The following is a 14,880-nucleotide window of genomic DNA, read 5'->3' on the forward strand; positions in this document are numbered from 1 at the left end:
CAGACCCATGGTTAAATTCCCACTAGACCTCTGTTGTTCCCTTTTTTACAAAAGCTTGCCTGGAAATGGGGAAATGTGTGTGCAGTGTATAGAGCCCAGGTTTTAGCTTTATTCTCCTCCCGGCAGGCACCATCTGCTCACCAGGGAGGTTTTCCAAACAATTCCATAGTAAAGATTGGAGGGATATGGGAAACTTGGCTACAGTACAAACACGGCATTTTATATGTGAAATAAATAGTAGGTCGTTTAATGTGAAATGAAACAGATGACTAAATATACGGATAAGTGTGTGAACTAAAACAGCCAAGTTAAAAATCCCTGCACTGATTTATGCCCTCGTGTTGCATTCACATTATGTAAGCATGCTTTCATAGATACTCAGAATATTGAATATTTTCTCTCAGTGCATTAAGAAACACTACGGCCATTCTCATAGTTGAGAATTTGTCAGCTTTTCACTTAAACTTCCTGCAATTAGTGGACTCAATTTTATCTCTCTAAGGACAGTTTTTTTTTTACATGCATTATACATTTATAGTGTGCTAAAATGTTTCATTTTGTACAAACTATTAATTAATGGATTAATTTCATATCATATTTAAGGTATGATGAGCAAGCTATTTTAATGGACTTCTGACAGCAGTGATGGAGATTCCCCACACTTAGGGCTGATGGATGGAAATGAAATGTTTATCCTCATAACAGGCTATCATATATATATGAACAGACACTGTTTTCCCTTTAGGTGGTACCATTTCAATTGTCTGTTAGATTGTAAATTCTGAATAAAGCCACAGGTGGAAATTAGACCGTTTTAATGTCCATAATGCATCTTTTGAAGTAATTTTTGAGGAAACGCTGGCTTCCATTAACTCGTGTGTATTTCATGCATAACATGGCTTTGGTACTTATTACATTCCTGACACATAATTTATTCTACAATAGCGTGGAAAAGTGATTTGACTCCAGATTATTAACAATGGAGAGAAACAACACGAGAAAGATGCAGAAGAGTGATGTTGTGTATTTCCTGAGTCATCATACACACAGATTCTTCCTAGGGCAGCGTTGTGTGAAATGGAGTGTGAAATGAGTGCACTTAACATCCCTGCAGTGGATTATGCACATTATCTTACACTAGGGTTCGAGAGCATCTTGCCTCCTGCCTGCGAATCTGTCATCGAGTTACATTCACCTTTCCTCAAGCCCATTTAATGTTTCCTACATGCTGGAGTCCTTTTGTTCGATCAATTTTTTACTTTATATCATATTGCACATTAATCTAGATATGATCATGCCAGTCATAAATAAATAAATGATAGATGGACAAAATAAGACTTGATACTGATAACAAAAGCACCCATCCACTGAAGTTAAACTAAAAATAAACAGTTTTTGGACCCATTTTATTATTTGCTGTGTGCATAAGTAGCCAAAATTATTATTATTTTTTTTTTACATTTGAAACCCTTTTTCCAGTGTTGGTTGGAAAACCATGTGAGATTTTGTGTCTGCCAAAAAAACAGGAGTAGCTCCTTCGTGCAAGAGTATTCAACAGTCATACAGGGAACACTGGACCTACATCACAGAAGAGGAAAGGTGTCACTTCTTCACTTTCACTTTTACTTCCTCCATAAGTGGCCTCGACAGACCAAAAGGCAGTGGTGGAAAAATAGTGCATTTGGAGTAAAGGAGAGCCAAGATCACAGGTACAATCACATGTTCGAGAAGTTGTTGGAGAGCTTGTTGTAGCCTTGCACCTGCAGGTCTATATTTTCTGGAAATGACTGTAGCATTGTAACTCTTCTTCTGTGGCTGTCATCAAAAGCCATTCTTTGAAACAAAGCCTGTAGAGAAACAGTGTGTAAAGCAAAAGCTGTAGCTGTAGCAGATGAAGTAGGTGGACATATAATAGAAATACAGACTGTTTCCTCCCCTCTAAACCTTCATTTAATGTTACAGAGAAATACCAAATATTTGAAGCCAGATTTTTAGGGACTCAAAATACAATCAACACTACTACCTGACAATATTTTACAAATAAGGAAATTATCATAAGTAGTAGCATTGTTGCTGAAATTAAAGATACACCTATTTTTGACATGGCCAAATCATAGTTCTTCAGATCTTAAGCCTTTCCCCCCCTTTGTGTGCATTTTCTTGTTTCAGAATGTGTTCAGATTTTAATTGAGTTTTAACTTAAACAAGAATGGAAATGAAGTCACTGGCTTTATTATTATTAGGTCAGCAGTTTAGGAAATAAATAGGTCAGCAGTGAGTTGTTCAACAATCACACCTTACCAAGTAAATCCACAAAACAAAGACAGAAGTGTCCCAGTATTTCCCTTAGTCTTAGCTCCATCCCACCCGTAGCTGCCTTTAGCTCCCATTGGCGTCCCTCCACGATTATCCAAACGACCTCCCGTCCTCATTTGCCTCCTGCTGTTCCTCACATGTGCAGTTCCAATATAATGCATATGAAGAGACTGCACCTGAATGCATTCTTTTCTTGACATGAAATTACCGCTGCTGCAAAAGAGAGCTGCTGACTTTTGTGTCAAGCTTCTTTTTTCCTTCTTTTTCTCATTCAAGGAGTAACAATGACAACGACACCAGATATGAGAGCCTTGGCTGAGAATGAGTGCTGTGACAGTGCTGATGTTACGAGTTTCTACCTCCTATTTTCCCCAACCATCATCTGTGATTTCTTTTCCTGCTATTCATGGATGGTTGTGTAATGTTTGCTGATATCAGTGCTTCTCCTGTACTGCACCCGCATAATAAAATAATAGAAAAAGAAGCTTTGGTAACATACAAACTGTTCAGAAAGGATACTTCATTGTTCTTCTTCACCTCATTGAATGCGCTTTACGTGGTAGATACACAGACGCATAGAGATATGTATCGACACATAGATCGGCGCTCTTATTTCAGTTGAGCTAGAATGGCCTGAGTAAAATTTGCCAACATAGCTCGTTTAGTTTTCTTTCCACCTCTGAATGTGGGTGAGGCAATAGAGGCTAGAGTCCACTATGATCATTCTGCACTAATCTTCATACTCTGCATGTAGACAATATCCTAACCCATTTGTTTTCTCGAACCCTCTTCTCAGATGATCAGCTTTCAGGTTGTTCATGGTGCATTTTTCTCTCTGTTATGTTTGAAGTTGTGAATCCATCATTTATTATTTAGAATGTGTTGGTTTTTTTTTTGGTTTTTTTTAAAGCTTTAAAAGCGTTAAATTCTTACATCATCCATCCATCCATCCATCCATCTTTTAAAAACGTATCCACTTCAGGGTCATGGGAAGGCCAATGTGGATTACGCTCTGGACAGGTCGCTAGTCCGTCACAGGGCTAACACAGAATAACAGACGTGCATTCATGCCTCTAGGCAACTTAGAATTACCAGTTAACCAAACAAGCCTCATGGGACTGTGGGAAAAACTGGGGTACCTGGAGCAAACCCTTGTTTTTGGAGTGTGGGACGAAACTGGAAGAACTGAAGGAAACCCACACATCACAGGGAGGACATACAAACACCATGCAGAAATGCCCCAAGCCAAGCAGGAGGCATAAATGCCCCCTGAGTTGCCCCTTAAATCTGCAGTAAATTATTTTTGTCTATATTTGGGGCAGCTTAAGCTGTTAACACATCGCCTTACAAAAGGTGAATGTTTTGGCAGTAGTTGCTTATTTACCCATCTAACACACAAGAACACATAAACCATAAACTCAAGTCTTCTTTGTACAGACACTGATGTGGGAGCGTGTATGCTCTGAGCAGAAACAGGCCTCTCTCCAGAAATTTGCTGCTCGCTGTTGAGACCGGCATAGCTTACAAAGAGGCTGCATGGCTCCTACCCACAGAAATAGAGCTCAAGTCACAAACCACATTACCTCAAATCCCAATCTCTGGTATTTGTAGATAACAAATTGGTTTGCAACCAAGCAAATGAGGGACACATGCTGCTGCCTAGCCAGCCTAAAGGAAGCAAAGGTTTATGATTTGATGAAAATGCTAAGAATCACTGCCTACTCATACACCTGATTCACAGTCATACATCTCATGCGCTGCTTTATTTATACTGCTAATTGCACAACTGAATTTCTGCCATTTACAGTATTGTGCAAAAGTCTCAAACCATTTCTACTTTCTTTATATTTTGCTAGAAAAATGGAAAATAAGTGCAGCTGTTTATTGAAACTTGCAGACATGCATGCAAATATAGTATATTAAGCAAAAACAGGGTCAGTATTTGCTCTAACCACCTTTGAACACTTCGCTATAACCACTCTCTTATGGAAGCTTTCTTTTATTTTTTTTATTTCTTCAGGAATACTTCTTCAGAATTCCTGAAGGATAGTCAACGCTCTTCTTTGGATATTAGTTTTGTTTGTTTTCTTTTCTGTCATAAAAGATACCAGACTACGGACTTGAGGTATGGGCTTTAAAGAGTCCAGTGAATGACTTAAACTGCCACTGTGTATTGTTCTACCAAGATATGCTTTTACCTCCCTGGCAGTATATTTGGGATCATTGCCATGTGGAAAAGACGATGCCAATCAGACACTTTCTAGATGGTGTTATTGGATCACAATCTGACAGCACCTTTTTGCATTAATAATTCCATCAATTTGACGATCATTTTCCTCACTACCACTGTCTGAAATGCAGTTCCAAACCATTATAGGCATCGACTGTGTTTTACTGGTTGTGCATTAAACTCTTCTTGCATCCTCTGTGTACACTGATGATCATTTGATCTAGAAATTTGATTGCATTACTCCAGAACATAGTTTTTTGTGTAACTGGGCATACCGCAGGAAGGAAAATTTCTCCCAATTTTCCTTCCTTAATGATGACTTCTTTACAGCTGCAATTCTACTGAAACAATGTCGGATGAGGCTTTGGTGAACAGTAGATGGACTGCTGGGAATCTTTCTAGAGCCACTTATGTAAGTGACCACAGTTGTTGCCCTCATTTAAACTTGTGTTGGTGCATTATATGTTAATTATCTTGTGGTTGTGTCCCGGTGTTTTTTAATAACCAGACAATAGAAATAGAATATTGCACATGAGGAATCAGTGGTAAAGCACAGGCCAATCAAACAGTTGTGGGCTGTGTCGACCCAACGTTTAGTTTCATATTTAGGGAGGGTTACACTTGAGGTATGGGCAATAAAGAGAGTTTCAGAAGAGTTTGCAGTTACAGTGTAGGGATGATGTAAATTTCCCACTGAAGCATAAATCCCCAGTCTGAAAGACCATATCCACTTTCAAATTTTGCTCATCAGCATTTTAGCACTTTATCTTTTGTCCACTCGCTCAGTTTTCCCAAATTTGGTTCATAAACACTGATTCATCCATTGAGCTAGGTGTCTTTTCACTGCTTGAATGATTCATAGATCAGTGTTAAGCAGCTTATCAAAAAGAAAAAAAAAAAAGGAACATTCCTTTGAAAATTTTCTGGATTGAAAATGAAGGAAAAAGCAGCCAAATAATGAAAAACTAAGATTTTTGGACTTTACAAAATGACTGTTTAATTTTCTAATGTTATTTTTTTCAGTAAATAACATTACAGATTTTTAAATTGCAAAGTTTGACATCTTCTATGACAGAAATCAACAGAGACAAACTTTTTGATTTGCGATATAATCTCATTATGTACCGACCTTCCAAAACGGTTTCTACTTACTGCAGAAATCCAGATGAAATGTAATAATGTGGTTTTACTTTAGATAAGGTTTGGTCAGGCACAAAAAACACTTAGATTCAATAAAAAGGTCACAGCTTTAGCTGAAAGTCATGTAACTGACTTACTTGAACCTATGACTAGAAAAAACGAATTAAACATGCTGTCAGTTAATGTGTCTCTGATAAATTTGGCAGGTTAGTAATTGTTTCATCATTTTCATTAATTGTTTCTTCAAGTTTGAACTTATATCTGTCATCAGAATCACGATTAAAACATCAAAAGTGAGGATTTACACTGCAGTAATGCTGTCTTTATAGGGGCAGGCTTTGCATGTTATCCCTGTCTCTGCATGGGTTCACTCTGGGTACCCCGGTTTATTTCCACAGTCCAAAGAACCTTTTCGGTTAATTGGTGATTCTAAAGTGGCAGTAGGTGTCAATGGTTATCTGTCTCTCTGTGAGAGATTGCAGACCGCTCCAGGGTGTAAACAGATATGAGAGCAAAATGATAAATGTTTCATTTCAAGTAAATGCATTTGTATTAAAATGTGAGCCTAAACATTTTTCAAACCCCAAAGTTTTGATTGTTATGCAACTTAACACTGAAAGATGTAAGACACATCTCTCTTGATCAGATTGACAGCTTGTTAGCAAATGAGAGTCCATCCATGGAGAAGACACGAGAGCAAAGACAGAAAATCAATTCATAGGCATGTTTTCACATCACTTCCTTCAACATAATAAACAAGAATGTTGGGTTTGAACTGCTGCATGTAGATTGCTTTTATTTAACAGTCTTTAATAGGCAATGGGTTGTAATGGGTCTATTTTATAAATATTCTTTTAAGTATGTTTAAAGCATTTTAAACTTTGATAAAAGTTAATTTTATTAATAACTGCATATTGAGTTTCTGTCTCCTCCTTGCACTCTCCCTCTCATGTATTACCTCAGTTGCAATCTTACCAACCTGTTAAGATTAGCCAAGAGAATTGTGTCTTACAGTTTTTCAGTATAGGTCCCACCCACAAGATTTACTTTGCTACAACATTTTGATTGCCTTCTTTAATTGTTAGTGTATTTCACAGCAAACTGCACAAAAAATAAATTGCATGCAAAACCATATGGTTTAAATGCTCCTTTTGTACGTCTAAAATGCCTCTTTTGTCCTAGCTATTGGAGTGTCGACCAAATAAGATCCATTTTAGTGATAATAACACCCCACTAGGATTTATGCTGAAAGAACCCAGTGTACACACAGATGTTAGGATGCTCATGGTACAATAAAATGTCTCTCCAAGTGATTTACTCTTTATCATGGGAACAAATCTGAATGGTATATTAAACTTTAGAATGCTCAGACTAACCATTCAACACACTTAAGGTGACATGCTTGCTGAGTGGTTTTCAGCTGAGGTGGGAACTCCAGCCTATAATGAAGTCTTGCAGATGAACTACTTTTAGCCACCCTCTTTGCTTCTCTGCAGTGAGGGGGGAAAAAAAACTGGAAATAATGTCAGTAGATGCAGATTTTCATGTTTTATGTTGTTTCTTCTATGGCCTTTTCTGCACCAGCTGTCTACAAAGCCATCACTTATCAGCACAGGTGTTGATAAAGTGGCTTCAATTATTGGTTCAGACATCTGCATTACAAATGGATGCCTGGGCCGTTACCCGGGGATAACTCCGGTTCACACAGTCACACTCTGCCAGTTGAGAGGAAGGTGTTTGATTCAAAAATATGGCTCTACTCTGAAATAGATTGCTCGGCTTGCTATGATGAGATTAGTGTGTTGCAGGTTCCGGTGTTTCGACAGAACATGAAGGGATCGCTATAGCTCCTGTATGGCTGACGTGCCCTAGCATTAGTGTCTATGGGCACTAAGGCGAAGGCTGAATCCTCTGATGTCCTGTGGTTATTCATTTAACTTTGCAACGGCTGATTAAACTACCTCTGCCTTCTTTTTATCAAAGCATGACATGATGACAGCTTGACAATGAAGCCTTTTTTATTTTAAATCTGCATTGCACCATTTACTGCTATCAGTGGCACCGACATATTAAAGTGAAACTTGCTGTCATTGATGCAGTTACACATGCAGGAACACAAAGGAGAACTGGCATATCTCAATTTTTGTGATACATTTACACTGTTGCAAGTCAGATCCTGCTATTTAGCTTTCAAATTAGCGTCGTATGTGCACGTGCTATTTACAAATTGCACACACATACTTAATTTATGGAACATTTAACTAAAAAAGGGGGGCATGCAATAAGAAATGTAGAAGTTAAGGTACAAGTAAATAGGGATCTGTGCAAGGTGTGGTTTGTGTTATTCCCGATATATCTGAGCAAATGGGAAAATAGCTTGATCAGACTTATCAGCATTCACACATGTGAATATTCACTGAAGCGCTGTGCTATTGCTTTAATCCTCAACACGTGGGCTATCATTAACAGGAGCTTCCTAAAATAAAATCAAAACCCTATATCTCTTCTGACCAACTGCTGTGCACACACACATAAAAGGCAAAAAAATGATTTAAGTTCTCTGAATATCTGTCTCAACCACATCCACCTACACTTTGCACACAGAGCACAAAAGCATATGTACATCACGTTGAAAGGCATGCACACAGATGCTCACTGACACATGGAGAAAATGCTACAGAGATACTTATGACCACATGCTACAGATATGAGAGATTAGATAGATCTACAAACATGCAAATCACAATTGCACGTAAGACTAAGGGGGTGGATGCAAAGAGAGTGTGTCCATGAGCTGTATGAGAGCTCTTCTGAGATCCCTGTAGCCCACCGTGGGTGTTTTGTCTTTCCCGCGAGGGATGCTCGTTGTTTTGCGGAGGCAGGTTCAGCTCTAGGATTAATGAAAAGCTCCATCTTAGTCATGAAAAGAGCATTTTCACAATCTATTTAACATCATGCATACCAAAGGCTCACATTAGGCGCTGTTGACTTATGCTCGCCTACAGCAGTGTTTTCTGATGCATTCATTGCCACTGCTGTGATCTTCTGTGGGTAGGCTGCCCCCCCTCCAGCCGTGCCCATTGAGTCTCTTGCATTTCTCATGTTCACTGTCAGAAAAGTCATTCTTCAGCGCTGAGATGAAATATGGTGCACAACTGGAAGTCTGAGGGAGTTATTGAAGAAATGAGAGTAATAAAGCTTCCCAGGACTTCAGCGTTCTTTTTGGATAATGTCTTTTTTTTCATCTGGCGATGGATGATTGTCCACAGAAAGAGAGGATTCACTGGCACACAGCATGGTATTAGCCAATTTAGCCAAACCTTCAGGTCAAACAGCACTCTGTGAACTTGCTGAGAGTGGGGCTAGGTCAAAGGATTGCAATGCAGGATGTTTCTACCTCAGTGGCCGGGCTGACCTAACCGAGACTAAAGTGGTGTAATAGGCTGCAGTGGAAAAGCTCACAGAAGTGCATTCCATGAGTGCTGGATGTTTTTTCAGCGGTTGCTCCTAGTGAATTATTTAGTGAACATGCTTGTAATTACACAGTGAATACAGCGAGGCCGATTGGGTTGTGGTGTGCCTAGATCATTGCAGGGATCACAGGACAATGTGATGAACTCAAAAGCATTCCAGGAACTGCTGCATACTGCTGCTCTCCTCTTCCCCACCGCCCTCTCCCCTTTAGCACTGTCAGCAATTTTCTCCTGTGAATGGCTGGCGTCAGGGCAGCCTTCTTAGAGCTTTTAAAAGGTTGTTAAAGGTCCTTGTGAGACATGGCCTCTATCCTTCCATTGCCACCCACACCCTCCACTGCCCACAAAGCCCTCAAAGCAATCACAGCTTCTCAGGATGTCAGTTAGCATTAGGGTATCACCCCCACCCCACCCCTTACGCCTGCGATCAGGGCTCAGCCGGGCAGGGTAACTGGGCCACTGCGAAGGCACTCGCTTGTAGCAGCCAAGGGAGAGACCGGTCATCTCTGCCACAGTAACCTTTAAGAGCTTTTCAAGGATCGGGATGTGATGGCGTGGGCGATGAATGATGGTGAAAGTAATGCTCTGATTCATCTGTTGGTGTAAACACAGAATGACTAGCACAGCAGAACAAGATGCAGCTATGGACTCAAATAAGACACAAATGTCATCCAATTCAGTTTTTTAAGGGTAAGACAACTGGAGGGCCCATTATGTGGCCCTGCTCTCCAGACCTGTCCAGGTTGGTTCGTCTGTCAAAGTAAAATGGCAGGACTGCAAATTCTGCTTGACAGCGCATACTCCCCTTAGGGAGACTAAGTGGCATCAACCTGTCCTAGTCACACACTGTTGCTGACAAGGTGATGATGAACACCTTTCATTAAAAAGAGGAAGCTGGGGTTTCACTGTGAGAGAGCATGTTCCGGTCTTAATGTCAAAGAGAATGGCTGGAAGAGGGAGCCTTGGGGCCCAAACTCTATACTGTTTTATATGCCAAGAACTCCTGTATGTCGCCATGATGTACATTAAAAAACCCATAGGACCTGCAATTAGAGGCACACAAAAAGGTGGCTGCTTGGATTAAAGCACTCCCACGAAAATAGTTTGGATCTTGTCACAACTGCAGGTAACGTATGATATTTGGATTTATTGCAAAAAGACTAATCGTTCCAAATTAGAGTCCACAGATTGTGGAGCTTTGGTGCAATTAAAAACACAGATTTCTAGGGGGCAAAACATTGCAATATTGATAGATTGATTGTCTGGTATGGGGGAAATATCCCACCCCACACTCCTTTGCATGCAGATAGCACAACTAGTAAAAGTGGAGGTGGCTGCTGTCTCAGCCTGTAGCAACATTTACAAGGATTTACTGTGAAATTTGAAGATAAGTGGCAGATAGTAGTCTGTCTGCCTACATACAGCTTTAGTTTTAGCTTGTTTTTAACAAGTCATGTCAACCTAGCAAGCATAAAAAAATACACGAGGTGGATGGGACCGCTTTACATGTAACTTTTCTCCTTGTTAAAGGTTATTAAACAGATGATGAGATAGGAGTCAGTAAAAATGAGTAGTTATTGTTAAATCTAGAATAAGGTTATAGCTCAACTCAGTTGTGTAAAGTGCGAATGGATTTGATTTGGCTGCCTGACTGCTGTCCACTAATGAAGCTTTGGCTGCTGCATGTCTAAGCACTAATTGGGTACATTGAAAAAAGCCCCATTAGAACCCATACTAACTGTGTCTTGAGATAGCAAATTTATTTTTGTAATAATAGTGAGTGCTGGGTTCAAGACGGTTGAATTTTTAGTTTGGCAAATCCCATGCGCATTGGAGCTGGCAGGCTACACTGAAGATGCCAATACAGAAGCCGCTTTGGTAAAGCAGTTAAAAGCTGCACAGCTTTAGATATAGGATGCTGTTTTCTGGGGTTGCTGATGCTGCCCTGTTTATACACAATTTTCATTTTACAGTATATTGCTTTCAACTGCATTTTAATCAAATGCAGGGAAAGCGAGCCTAGTGTGAACGCACAGAAACGTCAACTGTGATTGCTTGACCCCAAGAGCTTTGTTATTAGGTGAAGAATTTTAAAACATCAGCTGTTGAAATAATTTAACATTGTATAAATCATTAACCATCTGTGGCAGTGGCTGCAAAATATTTTTGGCAACTTTAAGCCCAGTACTTAGAAAACATGGCTTGATAAGCAATACTGACTCATCTGTAATTGCTTTATAGGGACAGGAGCTCATATCTGGCAAAAGAAATATTGCAGAGACTATTTTCCCCTGGTCACTGCGATAGCTTTTTGCTGATTATGATACATTTCCCCCCCTTAAATGTATGTATATATATATAGTTTACTTCCATGGGCACCAGAATTAATCAGTGTGGTCTCATTTACTTTTGAGGGGGCACTGGCTTGCAGCCTCCAAACACAAATGTGTTTTTAAATGGAAATTTGATGTGCTGTAGCTTCAAAATGCAAAGCAGAACCCTCTTTGTCAATATATATGTATATATAACACTGCAGCTTAAATATCGACTGTCTTTGCCATCACTATGTCACAGTGCTGATCATTTTTGACAGATGTTTGTTATCTCTTAGGGAGGTAAAGAGTCATACTGCCTGGTGTAAAAGCAAATCCCTGCCAGGATGTCATCACAGGCAAAATAATATAAAAGCTTTTTCATCGGGTGTCCAAACTATAAATATATATATGATATACAAAGCTAATAATTATTATAACAGTAAAATACAACAACTGCAACATCTGCTAATAATACCATCATAAAACAATTATATTGAGCTGCAAGGTCAAAAAGATTAAAACTTATTTCCATTTCCCACATTTTGATTGTTCAGCTGAACAAAGAGGGAAGATGTGGAGCATTGGATCCATTAGAGTCCTCTAGCTGAATGTAAATTATGACATTAGAAGCAATAAAATAGCTTGGATCTCCCAGTAAACACTAGTGTCTGAAGTACCCTGGCTGCCAGCATATGGCTTCAAACGAGACACAGCTCCCACACCTACAATCCATCCACAAATCATTACTGGCCTAATGAGCAACATCAAACCCTGACATTACAACATGTTACTACTACCTCCATGACAACTAGGATGGCAGAAAAAAGAGCAATCCGTCCTTGGCTTTTCCTTTTCCTTTCCTTTATACAGGTTTCATACCCTGAAACTATATCAACAATCCTAGCACTCCAGAGGCTGGAATTTGTACAGTTTCTGCTTTGTCTCTGCTGGTTCATCTAAGTGCAGGATGATGATAATGCGTGTTATTTTACAGTAGAGGATTGTATCTACCCTCGCTATCTCAGTGGCCACACAGTGTTCAATTACATTGATTTTTTCCCCCCTTCTTCCTTTGTTGTCCAGCTGGATAGTTTATAGGCTTTGAAGGTGCACCATGGAAAAGAAGGCAAGAAACACGGGGGCGTACCTGATATCACTTTATTACCAGAGAATCTGAAAACAGCACAAAAGAAGATGAAAAGAATTTAAAATGACCACATTAACATATTACCCTTGTCTAGTAAGAGCTTTGAAATCCCAAATGATAATTTTTTAACCTAAAATATAAAGGTAGAAGGACACCTGTAATTACATAACCCTGAAAAAAATGCACAGATGTCAAACAAGACATCCTTGTTTCCTTTTTCCCGTCTCCACAGTAGTCATTGTTGAGATGCAAATTTCAGTGTTGCCCAAAATAATGTTCCTCTTTTTTTGTGATAAGAAACTTTGCATTTATTGTAAGATTATGTTAAGGATAAAAAAAGGTGAGATTGTCACAAATGTAAAATGGGATACATGTATTGTGAAGTTTACATTCACCTGTCACAATTAGTGTTTACTGTGCAATTACACCATTGGATTGATGGCAGTGTCATCACCATAGATCATGCCTGGCATGAAAAATGCAAAAATAAAGCGATTTACAAGTGTAACATGAGTAAAGTTGTGTACACAGTTCCGTGCTTGTTAGGATCATTAGTATTAGAGAAAGCATAGGTTGAGCTCTTACTGGCATTCACAGAGCTATTTTGAGACATGTTAGGCATTGTCTTAATGGGAAGTCTGAGAAATGTATGCCTAAGTAGTGTTCTCCTATGACATGTAAACTGCATTATTGTGATACATTATATGCACAGAGTGAGACTTGCATAATCAGCTTAACTGCAGTGTTGCTCTAGTTGAAATATTAGTAAGATGCGTTATTATTTTAATGCATGCAGAACGTGAAAGGTTTTATGATGGGACTCCGGGTTTGATTGATGATCTATCAGTTTTGTTCAGAATTAAACAACAGCTCAACTCACTGTAAATATACTGAAATTTTGTATTGATGTTGTCTGTGGAGAGAAAAATCCTAATGACGCAGGTGATCCTGTGATGTTCAGTCTTGTTGCCAACCAAGGTTTTTTTTTTTTTTTACTCATCCAGGAAAATGTTGCAAAACTTGGCACAAATATTCAAACATTTTTTTGAACTGAAAGTTCAGTATTTTCACTTGAAATTGAATTGAATGGCCATCAGCAGTTTTAATCAGTTACATAGATATGGCCAGCGGGCACCCTCTCCCACGGAAACTTGGTATTCAGTTATCGTCCACTGTAATCAGTGATAAACAGAAATCAGCTCAGCTTATAAGTCTAGAAAAACCTTTAGCTGTTCTGTGATGAAGTGCATATAGAACGGCATGTGGTAAATGACAAAATTCAGCTTGGAAACACGTTGCTTGCTTACTAAAGATTGTCCATTCATTTTCTTCTGCTTACCCCAGCTGTCATAGGGCCAAAGATGAGGTACACCCTGGAGTGGTTGACCGCCTTCTGCAGGAGAGACACGCTCACATTCATTCCTATGGCCAATTAAGAATTACCAATTAATCTAGCATGGTTAGGCTTCAAAAGAGCAACAACCTGGAATACCCAGGCAGAAGCCATAAACAAACAAGGCAAACATGCAAATCCCACCCAAAGAGGCCTGCTGGTGGATTCAAATCCAGGACCAGCTTACAGTGCAGCGCTAAACTGCTGCATCACTTTCTCTGAAGGTTGTAGGTTTTTCTTTGTGTTTTGTCTTTTTTTTATTTTTTTTTTATAGTATTTTATACTGAACCAAACAGCCTAAAATCAACCAATAAGAAGTAAGCAATTTCAATAGCAAAATGTGATTCAAATCATTCAAGTCAAAAAGATATTTCTTAATCTCCTGGCTCATGTGTGACCAATGTCAGCACCACTCCTGCCAGTGGAGACACTCCACTCATTACGGAGGAACTTCTCCCCAGTGGAAGGTGTTATAATTTTCCATTGATCCTGCAAATAAGTGGAAAGAGCCCTCGTACATGTGATAAGTATTGGACTGATAACAGCTGATAATGGCCATTTATGAAGTGAGCTGATAACATTCAAAACAGGTCACTAATGACATCAGCCTCCCCTGTATTTTGTATCATTGAATTTTGAACATGGTTAACATTTTTGCAGAGAAACATCAATGTGAGGATATTTCAAATGTATCCAAGGAAAGCTTTAGACCTGCTACCCAGGCTCTGGGCAATTAGGCATCTCTTTTCTAATTTTATTCAATAGTATGTGAGATAAATATAATATACAGGCAACCTTATGTTATATAAAAGTTCTTTAATAGTAGTGCTACAGTTCTGAAACATTAGACGCTGACCTTTCTTTTA

At 39.2% G+C, this 14,880-nt stretch overlaps 1 protein-coding gene across 2 annotated transcripts in view; it reads left to right on the forward strand.

Annotated features, from left to right (window-relative positions):
• LOC120718077 (metabotropic glutamate receptor 4-like) overlaps positions 1 to 14,880 on the forward strand; it is a 184,739-nt gene that overhangs the window by 3,513 nt on the left and 166,346 nt on the right. The gene's annotated exons all lie outside the window — the stretch shown is intronic.

Source organism: Simochromis diagramma, unplaced genomic scaffold (genome assembly GCF_900408965.1).
Source record: "Simochromis diagramma unplaced genomic scaffold, fSimDia1.1 OVJJ01000320.1, whole genome shotgun sequence".
NCBI lineage: Eukaryota > Metazoa > Chordata > Actinopteri > Cichliformes > Cichlidae > Simochromis > Simochromis diagramma.